The 15,726-nt window shown below is 40.8% G+C and overlaps 1 protein-coding gene across 2 annotated transcripts in view; it reads left to right on the top strand.

The window, feature by feature from the left end:
* Nucleotides 1-15,726, top strand: part of TIPARP (TCDD inducible poly(ADP-ribose) polymerase) — a 42,015-nt gene that overhangs the window by 830 nt on the left and 25,459 nt on the right. Inside the window, exons 2-3 of one of the 2 annotated variants that reach the window (XM_075761725.1) lie at nt 213-347; nt 15,034-15,120. The gene's annotated coding sequence lies outside the window, so the exon portion shown is untranslated. Of the gene's footprint in view, nt 1-212; nt 348-14,618; nt 15,121-15,726 lie in introns of those variants that run through there. The other variant, XM_075761724.1, reaches the window with a different exon arrangement.

The following is a 15,726-nucleotide window of genomic DNA, read 5'->3' as shown; positions in this document are numbered from 1 at the left end:
AATGCTAGCTGGAAATGAAGTTAAATTCATATGATCAAAAATCATAATTTATTAGGATAGAGATGCATGAAACATTTAACTGCAGTAGGACTCTGCTGTCTGACCTTGTAATAAATTTTCAAGACCAAACTGAGAGTGGATTTTCATGATTCAAAGTGTATTGAACGTAGCGTGCTAACAGAATGATATCGCTAATGTTGTATCATCCACAGGCAACTATGGGAGCTACGCTTCCACTAGCGAGACCTTCCTTGGCTCAGAAATACGCCTGCAGCCAGGATTCCCAGGCTGGGTTAGCCGACACATCGGATGGAGCGCGGGAGCCCTGAGTACCAGCAGAAAGGCCCGTGAGTACCAATGGCAGCCATGTCTGTGCGCGGGAAGCGGGGCTGCAGCTCCCTGCCTGCCGCAGCCGGGGACCCGGCCTTCCCCCGTGCCCACCCCCTGTCCTCGTCTCGTACCTGCCCCTGGTCAGGGGTAGTGCCGCAGGTCGGGACCAGTTGTGGGTGTTCCATTGCTGGGAAATGAGGGGCCTGCGGGATTCCTAATCGGCAGGTGGTGTGTGTCTCTCTGTAGCTCCAGTTAACCGGCATATGTGGCTTTCCTCTGCCTATGTGCTAACTTTGTAGATGCTTTTAGTGCCGTTGAGCAGGTGGTGATGGCTCCCACATCTAATTGGATTATAATATTATTGAGCTGTGTATTCTTCATTTCTAAATATTTCTGTGGCTGTCTTAAAATGGAAAAGTTATGATTTCTTTTATTTAACCAGGAATTCTGAATTTTAAATAAAAAATTATTTTCTCTGTGAAAATTATTGAAGTAGTCAGCAATGTTTTAGTGGATTGTTACTTCAGGGTCTTTAAGCACTGAAAAATGCATGTGTGTGTTTCACTGGACTTGCAAACGTTGACCTTCACTGATTTATTTCTTTTTGATGAGTATCTGTTACATGAAATGTGGATACCTGTTCCTTCTGATGTCTCTGTTCCTTACGCCCTGCATTTCTGGGTGTTATTAACCTGTTCTGAAATGGCTTCAGCTGTTTCTGGCTTTCACTGGCGGGAAATGCTGTTCACCCATTAGATGGCATTCTAAAATCTGTACTGAGGATGGTGCTCCCAAGGAGAGCGGGGATCAATCTGGGTTTCTTTGTAAAACACGTTAAAACTAAATGTGGAGTAGGTAACATCACTGTTTGATCCATGTTACCAGTCATAAGAATTTTCTTATTAAAGAACATTGTTAGAGTTGTATAAAATAGTTGGAAATCATGGGAAAGATTAAGTTTAAGACTGTTTCAAGATTCAGATGTAATCATTGACTCTGTTCTTGCACAGATTTCTTCCTTCCACTCATCTGGGTAAACTTGTGTTGTGGTGGAATGAAATTAAGTCTAACTTGTTGTTCTTGGTTCGGGTTTACATGGGAAGGATTTGGAACAAAATCTGCCTGGTGACCATCTGTCTCTCCATTAAGACGAAGTATGAGATTGTTTTAGGCAGTGAAATGATGAAAGATTTTCTTGAAAAAATAAACGAGCACTTTGCTTTTTTAAAAATCCTGGCACTGGCAAACTGTAGCTTTAAGCAGAACACTGCATACGACTGTCGCTGAAGTTTCATGCTCACTTTAAGTATGTCATAGCTGCTTCCCCAAAAGTAAATGGGCCCCCCAATTTCTGTCAAAACAATTCAAGTTTTTGTTTAAGTGCCTAAATCTGCATTATGCTGGCCACATCTTGTCTGAATCCTCATTCAGAAGCCATTGGGAACATAAGGCATCAAAATCAGAGGAACAACGGCTCTGTGACCCAAACGCAAAAGTGCTCCTGATAATAGAAATATTAATGCTGTTATTTTGTAATTATGCACTATGTTTCTTACCAAATTTCTTTCTAAAACACAGACACTGTCATAAACATTCTAGAAATACAAGGATTATCTTTACTGCTCTCACTTTTTCTCTAAATCTCTAAGCTGGACCAAACTTAAAATTTTAAATGAGGACAGTGGTGTTTCCCAGCAGGATTTGTTTTGTCTGTTTTATTGTTGCCATTTATCTGTGTGAAGTATAGACTCCAAAACACAGTTCTGTCGGATTGAGAAGCAGAATCCCCAAAGTAGGTGATAACAGTAAATTTTTGCTCTTTAGCAAAGTTTTATTTGTCATCTTCTGTGCTAATATGAATCTTAGTGTCCCAGGGTCTAAGAATGGTTTTCATTAATAGGACTATCTTACAAACAAAAAACACCTCTAATGATTCCAAAACTTATTACTAGGGTTTTTTCAGTTGGTTAATTCGTGTCATCTCTTCCTTTAGGTGTTGAAATCCTAAAAGAATTCCTGATGTGCAGAAGGGGAAATTCCTGTAAGACAGCAGAGACGGGGAGCAACCTCAGATGGGTCGAGAACAGAACCATAAAGCTGTTGTGGTGGCTGTTTCCGTCACCATAACAGTGCCAGGAGCAGGTGCCTGAGGACTGAAGAGTCTTTGTAGCTCTGGTAGCAAACAGCAGTACAGTGATGCGGAGTCGTTCTGACCAGATCACAGTTCCTTTTCTCCTGTGTGTCTCCATCCAGCAGGTCAGTGCAGGAATACCTGGATGTAACAGATGTCGGGACTGCCTGTGGTGGGAGGAGTTGGGCATTCCGAAGGCAGATGCCAGCGATTATGTAGCTGTACTTACATAGCCAACAGTCTTCAACATCTTGATTGTTATTGGCCATTGATCAGTAACTTTCTGAACATCTGTTTATTTCTCTCTCTCCCTCTTTTTATTTATGCATTCCAGCGAATTAATATATTACAGAATCTTGCATAGCAGCTCTTTCAAACTACATTTGCTGTGTAAAGTGACCTTTCTGTCAGACTCTGATTAGACTTGCCCAGCTATGCCTACCTAAACCCTTGGGAACACACAGAGATCGTTTCTGTGAGGAAGACTTCTCAACTGTATCGAAAATTCTATATCACTTTGAGCTGCGGTTCTTTCTTGGCACAGCTTTGCTGAAAAGATTGCAAGGTCTGAGAGCTTGATGGTTTATATGGTCCTTCTGATATTGATAACTGTTTTTTAGCTTGCAAAACCTATGGAAAAAACTCCCCTGAGATTAATATATTATGCGTGAACAGACCAGATAGGACCATTTTTGCTGTTATCCAGTGTTAATATTAGGACATCCCAGTATTTCTTACGGCTAAGTGAATTGCTCTGTCGTTAGTTACCGTGGTAGCTGGCATCTTGTTTAACAGAAGACTTCTTAAACACTCTCAGACAGAAAGTGTCTTTTTTAGGATAGTGATCGTTATCGCATTCCAACAGTAACAGCTGTATCAAAAAGAAACACTGACTGGCAAGAATCCTTTCTGAATCCCACAGAAAATAATATTTGTGATTAAAATACATGTCACCCCAGTGGTGACTGTAGCTGATCTCTGTGGTGGTGTACAATTCGTGTTCATAAAAGTAACTTAGAACATTGTGTGCTGTGTGGAATTACAGTGCACACCCTTAATCTCTCTATAGCAAAACAAATGTTCTCAACATGGACTTTGATACACCCTCTCCGTTGTTTGCTTTTATAACATTAGTTTGTCAGAGTAAATCTTCAGAGATACGTTTAAGAGATACCTGATATTTTAAAGTTGTTTATTTCAGCCAGTTATAGAATGTAAGACAGCAGTGAGTCCAGCTGTCCTTCAGTAAAGGAGAGTCTCGTTCCTTTGATGTTGTCTCCAGATGCTTGCACATGTTTTTTTCAATAGTACCAATGGTGTATATTCTGTTATACTTGGGGGGGTGTGTTTTCCTCTTTTTAAGTTAGTCTAAAAAGGATATTGTGCCTTCGGCCTTGAGTCAGTGTTTACTCGGGATTTGATGTTCTACTGTGGAGCTGAAGCATCTGTGTAGTCTCTTGCATCTTTTTCAGTTCATTTTCTATATGCTAGGACTATATAGGTTTTAGTTTAAATCATAGCACAGCCAGAGGAATGATCCCACTCGTATGAAAATATCTTTGTATTTTCCATATGCAACTACATTGTGGACCTACATCCAAAGCTAATGCATAAACATGTCTGACCTTGGAGCCATTCATTTTGCTGTCTACTTACCAACCATTCTGGTTTTGTTTGCTTCTCTAAAAGAGGTTTTGTTAAGCACAGAAGCAATATCTATTATTTGCTTTCAGTAACTGTTTCACTTCCAAGTCCTCCGGGGGTGACCGCTTCCTTTTGCATTTGTTTAATTGTTCTAGCTGAACCATGTCACTTCACATTTCTGGAACACCTCTGTCTACTCTGTTGTCTTAGCTCAGTAATTCACTGAAATGGAGAACATTTCCAAGCAGCGTAGATACAGCCTAAAAAGTTTGTGACTAAGACTTAATCTTGCAGCTGTCTATTGCAGTTCTTGGGTAAAATTGTCTGGCTAGAAGAAATCTAGGCAGATTTCTTTCCATGTTTCCTCTTACTCCTCTCCCCTCAACACTTAGTTGGGAAATAAATTCCATAGTCTTGAAAAATGCTAGGTTTTCAGATTCACATCTAAATCTAAATTCAAACTAACTTTCTCAATGGCATTTGTTCCAGAGTCAGTGGACTAAACTATGTCCAACAACTAAATTACAGCAGAGCAAAAGCTTCACTACAGTTAAGATTGAGAAACCCCTCTTTGTTCAAAATTGCACTCTTCTAATATTCTGAAATCCCTGTGTTTACTTGGATGTATTGAAATTTGTCATGCAGCAAGGGATTAGTGTTCTGAGTTTTGGGTCAGCTGATTGGGGATTGTTGCAATACAAAAGAAAAACCTCCTTTGAATAAACATGCATGACGCTCATAAACTGAGTGGCTTCTGCTATTTTTGTGTGAACTAGGTGGATGAGCAGCTTTCCAATTCTTCTCTGTGTGCTGTGCTTTTTTTGAAGGCTTCTGTGGTGTCTGAGGTTTAAAATGGGAGACATGATCTGGCTGTATTTTTCAGCCAAATCAGTTCCTCAGTGTGGTTTAGAATGTAGTTCTCAAAAGAGCACAGCTGGCACAGCTGGAGGGGCAGTCTGGGGCTTGGTGAGGAATGGCACTGTCTTGAACCAGTGTTGTTTCCAGCCAGTTTTGAGAGGATAGCTTTCTTATCTGGACATGAATTAGGGAAGAGTCTGTGACTCTAAGGGGAAGAGAATGTCCCTGTGTTAGGAAAAGGGAAGATAGTTGCAATAACAATTGATGTGAACAAAGTACATTATCCGGCTCTGTTGCTTCATGAGCTGTTCTGTTTTACCTTCTGAGAGCACTGCATTGAAATAATGGATTGCTACACTCACCTTTAATTTCTAAAAGCTGAGGCTTGCTGGATTCCTGTGACACTTGCTGTATCTGAAAGGAGCTCAGTGTAGCATATGTGACCCATTTTTGGTGCCTTGAAATGGTCTCATCTGCTCCAGTTTCCTCCTTTAGCATTTTTTAAGCTTTGGTTGTTAGGTTCTTCCGTGTATAGACTAAATGAATGAAATAATGCCTGTAAATAGATTCTCAGGGGGCTGGCTTGCTCAGCATTTATCCCAGATAGAGCATGGAACTGACCACGCTTTTTAAAAGCAACATCAAATGCAATATTTGGAAAATAACTAAACTCTACAGGGGTAGGTATGAACCTAATATTCAGTATTTGGGGCATCTGTTTCTCAAACATCAAGGTCTGGTTCCCATGTGGTTTTGAGATCTGCAGGTGCATCCCACAGATAATCCAAATAAAAGCTTCCGAAAGCAGGAAATGCAAAATTTCGGTGCTTTATTTCATCCTTTTGCATCTCTTTCACTTTTTATTCTGGTCAAGCACAAAATCCTCTGTTTTGGGTCCTGTGGAGGTTTGTGCAGACTGACACTGCAGCCAGATGTGATCCAAGGGTGGCCGTCAAGCCGTTTGTTGTGTGGAAGCCACAGGGGAACTGTAACTTTCGCCTGCCCAGGAGGACTCTTCTAGACACGCAGCTTTGGGTGTGCCACCTAACTTGGAGGTGCTGTAAGCTTTCTTACAGGTTGCACTGGCCTTTTGTGATGTGGTGGAGAAATACAGGGTGAAAGTAAGCCCGGGAGCTGCCTCATTGATGCTTCAGCACAAGGAGACTGAGGAAGTTGAATGAACGAGCCTTTAATGTAAGCAGACCTACCAAATTGTGTTTTGTGTGTGGAAGACATTGGTAGGCAGTGGGATGGCAAAAGGAGCTGAGGGTGTGACTTGGGGCAGTGAAGCACTGGTCTAGGGCCCAGGTTTGTTGCTGCCTGTTGGGCCCATCTATTTAGTTGCTGCCTGTCATTATATATTCAGGCACAAAGGATGCCAGGCAATCAGAAACGGTCATTGAAATGTGGGATAGGCAGCTCTCTAACAGCAAGCAGATTATAAGCAGTCCCCATGTGGTCCCCACACCAGGGATATATCAGGTGATCTGCAGTGGGATTATGCCAGTCCAGTTCAGCAGTCTGAATCCCTGTTAGTGGGAGGAAGTCAGCCAGATGGGATTTCTGAATCTCAAATGTGTCATTCTGGCACCCACCCACCCGCTACTGCTCCATCCTTTAGCAAGGTAGGAGGATCTCACGGTACTTGGGGTCGCTTTCCACCTGTGAATTATCTCTGGGGTTTCCCATTCCTGCAGCCCTGAGTTTGGCAAAAGTCTTCTGGTTCTTAGCCATAGGAAAATTTTAGCCTATAATGCATAGTCAGAAGAGTTGGCCCTGTGTGTGCTGATGGTTCCTAAAATGCTGAAGTAAGAAGGATGAACTAGAAAGTGAAGTATCATGTGAAGAATGTTTGGATGAGTGAATAAAAGGGGGTATTTCTGACTGCTTTATCTTTTGAATGGTTATTTGTAATCATATGTAACACAGACTAACCTTGCACATCACAAACATTTGAACTCATCATGGTAATACCCATTTCACTGTAACGGTCTGTACAAAATGAAGTAGATAGGAATCCTATCCAGCCAGCTTTGGAACTGTAGGTAATGGTTGAGCTCAGGTATAGTTAATAAAAAGCCTGGAGATAAGAAGAAATCCAATTAATACTAATAGTGAGGATTCTGTAAGACTCAGGCTGGGTGTAGCAGTGCTAGCACTGAGAAGGGCATTGCTTCCTAGCTGGGACAGAAAGCTCTCACAGGATACCTGTTGCAAGGAAGCAAGGTCCAGGTATGCGCAGGTGTACTCTGCAGCAGCAGTGCTGGATCCAGGGAATTTGCTGTGGACCTAGACCTCACAAGCAGGACATGAGCCAGGCTAACTATGGACAGCCACTCTGGTGTCGCAGTGGTCTAGTTCTTCTCCAGGTTGTATCTACTGAGCTTAATGTAAAGCCTGTGTTAAGGGAAAGCAGTTCCAAACTTCTGCGGCACAGCTGCACAGAAGCAGTAGAGCTACACACCTGTGGTGATCTTGAGCATGGTGCAGATTTGAGGTAGCTCTGGATGAAATTAATTCAGGTTCATTTATTTCATGCCATATTGGTTTAGATCGGAGATTAATCCATCCACAGAAAACAGAATTAGCTTTGTGTGTTCTAGCTTGCCATCATGGCTAGACTCAACCTGGACCTATATGTTAGAGGAAATTCTTCCAAGTTATGTTTTTTTCCTAATTTTAAAAATCTTAGGAAATATTCATGAAGATTTTTTTCTTTTATAACATTAATATAGCAAGGCAGTATCTGGAATGGTGAATTTGGCAACACATAGTTTGCTGAATTCTGGAAATAAAGCATTTAGAGTGTATTCCCACACAATAATTCTTCTGTAAAGAAATAATCTTTCAAATTCTAAAATGTAGAGCAGAGCATCTCTCCTGCTTGGTCACTTAAGGCTATTTCAGACAAAGAACATCTGCTGAATATAGCAATCATTTTGCTGTTTTCTGCATGATATTATCTAATGCTGTGGCTTTACTTATTTATGTGTTCTGCAGACGGTATCCATCACAGCAGGGAGCCTTTGGGAGTCAACCTGGAGACAAACTGTATGCCATGCAGTGCTGAAGGAAGACACGGAGGATTTCTAAAGCAATGGGTGTGTTTCTTCGAGTTGGTTGCTTACATATGTATTAGGCAAAATGAAGGACTCGCCCCATTTTCTTCCAGATGGTTTTGTACCATTATTCAGGGTTAGAATTTTACTGTGTTGCTTGCTACAGCTGATCTGGAACTATGCCTAGCCCATCAGGTGCATGTGATATGTTTGTGAATATTTTCCATTATTAGTGCCATTTTCAGGAGGCATGGTTAAGTTTGAGGATTTGAACATTAACAGTATTTCCTGAGCTTCAGATTTTTGTTCTTCATCTTGTGCATCTGAGAAGAAAAATATTTTGTTGAATTTAGTGTTAATTTCCTCCGTTCACTTATTTTATTTTTAATTTAAGATGTGAATGCTGCTGTTTTCCTCCTTGCTGTTTGAATCACGCAGAGCTTGGGAGAAAGCTCAGTCAGATTTATAATACCTCTCCTTTTTTTATTGAAGGATTGACCTTTTCAAGGGATGTCTACAGGGATCTTCATTCACACCTTCAACTTTCCAAGGGTATTGCAGGTCTTTGTAGAATTAGCGTTTTACTGGGTAGCTAAAGCCCTAATGAAGTTTTGCTATAGTGAGCAGCTCTTTGCTGTTCCGTCAGATCTAAAATACTACGGTACCATAACCTTCCGGGTTTCCCTTTATAATTTGTTGGGATTTTTGGTTGAGGAATGGACATTGCACATAGATAGTAAACTACCTGTCTGTTAGATAGAACTAGCTGTTAATTTTACAGCTGTTTAAATTTTAGTTGGCCAACACTGCATTATAAAGGAACATTCCCATTCTGTTCAGTTTAAATAGGATTCATCCTAAAGAAGGAACAAAGCACTGCCATCCACACATTACTACTTACTTGTGGCAGGATCCATGCGTTCCACAATCATCAGCATTTTAGAATTAACCTTCAAAAAACCTCAGAAGTTACATGGTATTATATGAATCAGTTTGTATTGCTCGTGTTAGGGATGCATGGTAGGTGTTGCCTTGGCCTTAACTAAATCCACATGGTTTACACTCATCTAAGAGACTTCCACAAGAGGGTGCACCAGTTCAACAAAAATCCCACGTAAACCAAACATGTCTCCTTTGTGGGCATATTTTCTGTCATTTTGTGTATTAACTCATGTCTCATGTATCTAAATCAACCTCAAAATTGGATGGATGCTTGAATTGGTGTAATGTCACAGAGCCTCTCTCCGGTCTGTGACATACACGAATGGATACATGGTACTTTGCAGGGAAGCAAGTCAGGAAATTTAATTTTGAAGAAGAGGCACTGTTTCCAGGAGTCCTGTTCACACCGATGAAAGGCTGTCTTCAGACTCCAGTCACAAAATGGTATTTAGACTTCTGGGGTTTTTTAGTGTACTGAAACATGTTACCTGTTCCTGATTTATGCCTGATGCCCTGCAAGTGCTCACAACATGCATTTTAAGAATAAGATCTTGGGATATTTATTTATTTATTTATAAGCATCATTAATTTCTCTCTCAAACTGGTACAACACTGGATAGTACAGCTGCAGAAGAAAACATCTAGAAAGATGACTTCTTGAGAGAGTGCTGACTTGAGCATGATACAATTTTTTTCTGTTTCTATTTTGTGATAAAATTATTTCATTTCATAATGGATGGACAGACAGGAACTGTTAGTAACGCTTCAGCGTAAGTTGCATAATGTTACTGTACTGATATGCTAAAAGCATTGAAGTGTTCTGCTGCATGTGTAGGCCAAAGTTCTAGGTTCATTCCTCTAAGACTGCAGTCCTAGGACAGTAAGATATCTCTGGAGAAATGATTAACTCTTAACAAATTTTCCAGGAAAAGGGCCTGCTTCTGGATCATGCATTCCCTGTCCAAATACATGATTCATAAATCACTTACAGAGATAAGATTATCTGATAGTCAGCAATATAACTAGAAGTGTGGTGATATTCATATGTGTAATATATGTGGGGTTTTTTCCTGTGAAATGCTGTTTTCACCAAACTTTCAGGTTTTATTAAATAAGAGAAGCAGAATGGTATGCTTTTAAAACTTTTAATTACTAGTACAAGATATTAAAGTGAATTTGAGACCAAGTAAATTACTATTTTTTTGTTACTGCTAGCTCCAAATGTAAAAATTGGGTCTGGATTCAAAAGGTTTAATTTACTAATATTGATGAATTGGAACTACTCTGGTTTTGATACTTTTCTTTTGAGTAGTGTAAAAGAGAAGAATACAAGGTTTTACTAAAAACTCACCACCACACAGTGAGTATGTCATTTAACTAACAAGAGGATTTTTATTTTAAAGACTAAACTAGCCACCTTTTTGCATTTACACCAGTTCTAGATTATCATGCTTAAGCAGATGAGGTTTGGATTTTTACTTGCTTGTGGATAGTACCAGAAGGATAATCTGTGTTTAAATTTTTCTTAAAAACACTGTGGTTTTAGCTCATTGCTGTCCAAAGAGCCAAATGCATTTACCAGTCAGATACGCAATACTGCTCAGTTATCTAAGATTCTGGCTGTATCTGATAGCAATAGAGCACAAGAAGGAATAGTAATTACTATAGTTGTTTACTTACTGATCATCTTGCTCTGAATCTAATGACATTTTCAGAAGCTGTTCTTCATTCTGGCAGAGTCTAGAAGTCAGCCACTTTTTAAAACACAGACAGCACACGTCGCCCAGCAAAGTAGGGGCCCAGCTTCTTTTCTAGGCTATGGCATGAAGCGTTCGCTGCTCCCTGGAGGTTACATCTACCAGCCTGGCCTAAATGCGGTCAATGTTGAGCATTTCCATTGGAGGAAGACTTTAATTCAATAGAAAATTTCATCCGGCATGTTTGGACCTTGAAATTTCTGTCCTCCTAATCTTCAGGATGGACCAAAGCGAGGTGTAGCCCACTAGGTGTCACTCCCCGAAAAGGCTACCGGAATACAGGTGTTGAGGAAACCTCTGCTGCCCTCCCCTCTTCATTAGTGAAAACTGGCTCGCATTATTTCACCTTCATATAAACACAGCAAGTGCTTTTTTAACTTCTAAAAAAAAAAAAAAGCAATTACCTGTCTCTCTATTAAGAGGGAGGGTAAAAATATGCATGGAGAATAAAAATTATAAATATTTTATTTATGCAACTTGTAAGAGAGAAGAAAAATACCTATAATAGGCTGAGTCTGTTGACATATCATATGATGAAAAATGGACTGTTGCAAAAGTCCAGTAGGTATGGAAGAGTTAGCACATCTTGATAACAGAGTGCACTGACCAGAGATTCTCTTTTCCCATCTGTTAACTTTTAAAAAAATGTCTGCACCATTGACATTTCTTTTCCCTTAGGACTTACATAATCTGACTTGCTGGCGTGTGGCCATGCCAGAACAAGGGTAGGGATGGAACTTTGTTTGAAGGTGATTAGCATTTATCATCAAGCATTGGTATGGAAAAGAACCATATATTTGGTTAATGTTAAAGGGTTACAGTAAAAATTAGCTACATAGATGAATTCCTGGGTTTCATATTGATTTCCTTAATATACATCTTTTGTTCAGTACTGTAAAACATTAATAGATTGATTGTTTTTTCACTGTGAAATCAAAGTCAGAAGTTTAGTATTTTAACTGAAGGTGGTATGACTTTGTAGTCTGTTTCCTACTGCAAATAATGATAATGGTTCAACTTTCTTTCCTTTTTGTTATTTTCAGTGTTCATATCTGCTGCTACATAGCAAAGAGAGAGGCATGTATATTTGTATGTTCCCTTTGAAGAGAGAGTCAAGGCACCTGTGTCCTAGTTACCACTGACTTGTTGCTTAACCTTGGATATATATCATTTTGTATTTTTGCTTAATTGTTATAGCAGACAAGATGAAGAAAATATTAATTACATAATATTAAGAGAAAAAAAAAGCCTGGACCTGTAGATGTAAGTATTTTATGTAGTAATAGTATGTACTGATTTGTTTATTTGTAGCTGGTGGACAATCCAGTGCTGTAAAGTGATTTAAAAAAAAAAAAAAAAGTAAAATGCGTAGTGATTGACTAAATTGGAGAAATGATAGAGAAGTTCTTGAAGGAAACTGATACCACTGAAGTCAACTTCATCCTCTTGATTTCCTGTGTAAAGTGAGGTGCATTGCTTACACTCTCTAAAATACACTGGGGACAGTAGCACTGAGATTCCTCACAAGAGGAATTTTTTGATGCCTGGAAATTAGTGACGACCACCTAAGCACAGTATTATAAGTTACCTTCCAACTTGCATCACTTCCTGTAAGCATGACTTTCAGTCATGCAACTTCTGTGTTGAGTAGCAAGATCTTGGAATGATAGCAGTGGTTTTGTGATTATCATGCTATCAGGTAAATGAATTCTGGTACTATCAATGAGAAGTAGTCTTGCAGTACTGATGGTTTTGCACAATGACCTTGAATCACTTTTTCTGGAAAGGCTGCCTTAGATATTAAGGTGTGTGCCACATAATACCACGTAACGTCCTGCCTTTTCTTTGCACTAGTTTCACTGTTCACCTGCTCCATAATTGAGAAGATGAAAATGTAAACATAAAAGTTTTGAGACAGTTGACTGAACTAGATAATGTGGTTTAGAAAGACATCCTGAAGGCAGGGAAGTATTTTTACCTTCATGAACTTCTCTTCCTGTTTACAAAGAATCTGGAGGGAAAAGGTTTTAAAACATGTTGGTCTAAATACGGCATTGTTTTTGCTCCCCAAAATGTCAACCCACAACATCCCCAAAACTGCACCTGCAGGGATTCTTAATCTTTAATGAGAGGGCTCCCCCACACCACTGCTAGCCACTGCCAACAGTTTTTCCCTCTGCTTTGATGGCAGAAGATCAGTTAACATAGCTCAGGTTTACCTTTCCGTGAGAACCATAGCTTTTTCCCCACGTGTTACTGCAAGTGGGCACATGTAGCATCACCATGGCCTGCTGTTTTAACGTCAGGAACCTTTACTTTCTGCTTGAAAAGGAAGTTGACAGTTTTTCATTGTTTCTTCCGCAATGTGTACCTTAAAGGGAGTGGTGCATTAGAGCAGCCTGACAAAGGTGGTGAAGAGGCAGTTTGCAAGGTAAAGGCATCCCGAGAACATGGGAAATACAACTACGGAAAAGGTTAGACTTTGATTTCTGGGTCTCTATATTAATTGGGTTATCTTGGAACCTTCTTACCATTGGTTATATACCACTCTTAAACATCTTTAAGAAGTTGTGGGAGGCAGAGAATGTGGAGTCTGACAGCTCTCTTTTCTGCTGGATTATCTGGCAAAAATACACCAAGCTAAAATAAGAGCTTGTGGCAGTGACTGTTCCTCTCCCTTCTGCTGAAAATGCAGAGAGCAAGAGTCTGTGCAGGATGGACTTGGGATGTAATGGCTTCAGAGGAACGGGGAAGATGCAGCACACCCTTTGTGTGCCCCCTTGGTCTGCAGTGTCTTCCAGTTCCCACCAGCATTTGTTGACGTCACTTCATATAAAACATCAGAAAAGGACAGTTAACCTGCGTGTGCTGGGATGTGTTTTAAGAAGTTAAGAATGTTCATTGTGCAAGAATTGAGGTAGAAAAGGAGGTTTTGTTTCTGAGAGAAAATGTGTTGGAGCCTGAGAACACTTTTTTTTAGCATGGACATTTAAGTCTAAGACATTTCCCTTCTTTCATCAGCATGTGAAGTGTGTAAGCTGATTATTCCATTTGCAAGTCAGAATTGCAAATTACTGCATTCACTCTGATGCAGTTTACCATCCAAAAGAAATAATTAAAGCTTTCTTTCTCTTGCTTAAGATTTAAACGTGTATTTAAAAATGAGATCATACTTGCATGGTGATCATAGTTTCTTTATATATTTGTGTGGGGCAGCCTTAGAAATGGGTGTATGATCTGCTGGTGTGCCATGATGTATTTCCTTTAATTATACATTTGTTTTGAGCAAGATGGTTATTCCAGGCCTCCTCCTTTCCTCGGTGACATCCTCACATTCCCGCTGCAGTGGGAGTTGTGCGTACCTTGGTGTGTAGTTCAGCCATATGTGCTACTTATTTATATCTCATGCATGAAATAAGCTATTCCAAACAGATAATTTCAGTTCTGGTAATAGAAGATAAATGCAAGTGTGTCTACAGTTCTTTCTCAGTAAATGAGGATATGACACATAGCCAGTCACCGTGCTTGGTACAGCTCTTGTTTTGTCGAGTCCAGACGGAGTGCGAGGCTGTGCCTGTCTGAGCTTTCAGACGCTCAAGACTTCAGTTAATTTACAGATGATTATTTGTTTTCAGCTCCTGTAGATACAGATGCCTTCTTTACTCAGCCTGGAGTATGTCATTCGATAAGAAGTCAGCTCCAACTGCATGAAGCTCAATTTTTGTAATTTGTTTGTAGAAATGGCATGTTCCCCCTGCATTATAAACGCAGCTGCGCAGCATTTTCAAGATGCATGGTACAGCTTGTGCCATCTTAAAATGACAGTCTCTTTCCAGATGCCTGTATTTTCTGTGTATATAATTTCATAAAATCACTGAACGTAAGGAATGAAAGACTGGCTTTGTTTAAAAAGAAAACAGTAACATAAATAGGTGTCCCATCAACATAAATTTTAGCTTTGGAAGTTATTTACCTCTTTGTAAGTAGTTTTATCTGGCCAAGTTAGTGATGCAGATGCGCTTGGAGTCCGTGTGAATTGATGGACGTGTCCTGTTGAAATTTCTTACAGGAGTACAAGGGTGTGATTCACCAGGGAAGCATCCCCGGCCGTCACACCAGCAACTGAACTAATCCACCGTGCTCTCTCACACGCACAGTGTGCAGCCAAAAGATGACAGCATGCTGATGGCTTTTGGAGAAAAGAAAGTTAACCGTGCTCTTAACGAATTCCACCTATAAAATACGCCATGTACATACACAGGAACTTACTGTAATTCATTCTATTTGCTGAACTTGATGCTTTCTTTTTCAGAGTGTGTCAGGCAGTAATGAGTACAGGCCCGAACCCTGGCAGCCCCGTGCGAGAAGGAGCTGAGCTCACGCCGTGTAGGTACAGAAAGTGAGTCATGGTGAGACTGTTCCAGGATGGGCTTCTGGTTTGCTTCTTAGTCATTAATTAGTGTTCTTTGAGTAACATACGCTGTGAAATTCAGTAACGTTTGGAAGTTGCGAGTGCTATCTTTGGCCGTAGCGAGGACTGTTTATTCCAACGTGCTGCGTGACTTTTAAGCTGCAAGGGCTGACAAACTTGCGTGTTCTCGGAAGCGGCTCCCTCCTGGCGTGCAAGCTCACACGCACGCACGCCTCTGTGTTGTCAGCGGCCTATTACTAGTTATTTTTTGCCTGAGGAAATCCTCCTTACGGCCCCGGGTGGGTGAGGCGCCGGGGCTCGCAAGGTTGAGAGGTGAAACGAAATCAAACGCAAAGCCATTTCTTGTCCCCTGACTGTTGGGAATGCTCTAGTCACCGCGCTTTCGGTTTTCTCTGGTGTCGGCAGTGAGGTGCGGGCTCAGTACGGGGCCTGTAGACACGGGAAGGGACACGAATGGCCGTCACGCGTGTGGGAGCGGCTCACGCTTCAGCCCGGTCGGCTTCGCCTTTTCGTTTCGGAGCGGCCGGGGCCGGGGCAGGCTGCCGGCGGGGGGGAGGCCGGCGGGGCGGGGCG

The sequence above is a fragment of the Balearica regulorum genome, chromosome 9 (assembly GCF_011004875.1).
Source record: "Balearica regulorum gibbericeps isolate bBalReg1 chromosome 9, bBalReg1.pri, whole genome shotgun sequence".
In the NCBI taxonomy this organism is placed as follows: domain Eukaryota; kingdom Metazoa; phylum Chordata; class Aves; order Gruiformes; family Gruidae; genus Balearica; species Balearica regulorum.
This window is presented reverse-complemented; position numbering and strand designations above follow the sequence as displayed.